A 1,643-nucleotide genomic window follows, 5' to 3' on the forward strand; every position below is an offset into this window, starting at 1 on the left:
ATGTTCTACATGTCACGGTCATGCGATTCCCCCTAAAAAAAATTTTGGACCAACACCCCACACCCTCACACACGAGGGGGGGGGGCGGTTTGGCGATTTTCATTTTTGACATTGTGTTCTACATGTCCAGGTCGTACGAATAGCCTTCTCGCAACTTAGATGTGAAAATGAACGGCTCAAAAAGGATTACATGTGGAGTCCCCACCACGAAACTTGATATGCTAGAAATAACAGCTAAACGCGGACAATCCAAATCTTGCATTGGTCCAGATGGACTATATGTAATCTGAACCTTTCTCCCCCTTATTTACGTGGGATTCCGTAAAAAAAAAATTAAATAAGGGGAGTTAGGGTTAGGGTTAGGGTACGACCGGGACATGTGGAACACAATGTCAAAAATGAAAATCGCCTAAATAAAATAATAAATACCCCCCCCCCCGTGTGTGGGGGTGGGGGGAGTTGGGTCCAAAATTTTTTTAGGGGGAATCGCATGACCGTGACATGTAAAACACATTATCGAAAACGAAAATCGCCAAAATTAAAAAATAAAAAAGTTACAGCCATTTTCCCTCAGTGTCTAATTCCAATGTCCACCCATATCTGTACATATATATAAGGGTAATCTTCCAGTTTCGAGTGGTTAAAAAAGTAAATAAAATACAAGGGAAATAACTGAACATCTTACCAGTTTTATCCGTACTACTTTGTTTATAAATAAATCACGTGATTTGATTGGCGTTAACTGTTTATATGTAAATCACACACGTGATTGAATATCATAGTCTCTTACGAGAAATCGAAAATGCCTCGTGGAAGACCGGCTGCACAACATCTTATTGTTGCTGAAAACAATAAGATGTTGGAAAATTTTAAACTTTAATAAAAAAAAATTTCGTCACATGCTGTTAGATTCTTTTCTGCCTGTTAAAATTCCGTCGCATGCTGTTTTAGAGAAAAAGTAGTACGGATAATACTGGTAAGTGGTTCCGTTATTTCCCTTGAATATTTTTATTTATTTCTTTTAATCTCGAAACTGGAAGATTACCGATATATATATATATATATCCCCATATATATATACAGACAGATAGATAGAGAGAGAGAAGGTAATAACAAGTGAATGAAAATAACGACGGAAAGGTTAAAAAAAAAGCGTAAAAATAATTGAAGATAAAATGAAACAAAAATGAAGCCAAAACATTAAAAATTATTGAAAGTGGGTAGAAAAAAACACTACGGAGTGTAATAGTTCTGCTCTCGGGTATCTGTAGAAAGATGAATGAGGTTTCGAAATATAACGAGGAAACATTCGAAATTCCATAATTTTCTTTATAATCGTAATACATGCCATTTGAAAAGTATTTCTATAAAATTTCATTGAAAAAACTCCCATTTTCCTAAAAGTTATGAGAGAAGTCTTGTTCCTACCCTCTTGGAAAATATTTTCCCCTCAAATTTCTTTATAGTCGTAATATATGCCATTTGAAAGGCATTTCTATAAAATTTCGTTGAAAAAAAATCCCATTTTCCCTAAAAGTTACGAGAGAAGTCTTGTTCCTACCCTCTTGGAAAATATTTTCCCCTCAAATTTCTTTATAATCGTAATATATGCCATTTGAAAGGCATTTCTATAAAATTTCGTT

The 1,643-nt window shown here is 34.8% G+C and overlaps 1 long non-coding RNA gene across 1 annotated transcript in view; it reads left to right on the plus strand.

Moving 5' to 3' along the window:
* LOC128249409 (uncharacterized) overlaps positions 1-1,643 on the plus strand; it is a 63,727-nt gene that overhangs the window by 1,057 nt on the left and 61,027 nt on the right. The gene's annotated exons all lie outside the window — the stretch shown is intronic.

The sequence above is a fragment of the Octopus bimaculoides genome, chromosome 14 (genome assembly GCF_001194135.2).
Source record: "Octopus bimaculoides isolate UCB-OBI-ISO-001 chromosome 14, ASM119413v2, whole genome shotgun sequence".
In the NCBI taxonomy this organism is placed as follows: Eukaryota; Metazoa; Mollusca; class Cephalopoda; order Octopoda; family Octopodidae; genus Octopus; species Octopus bimaculoides.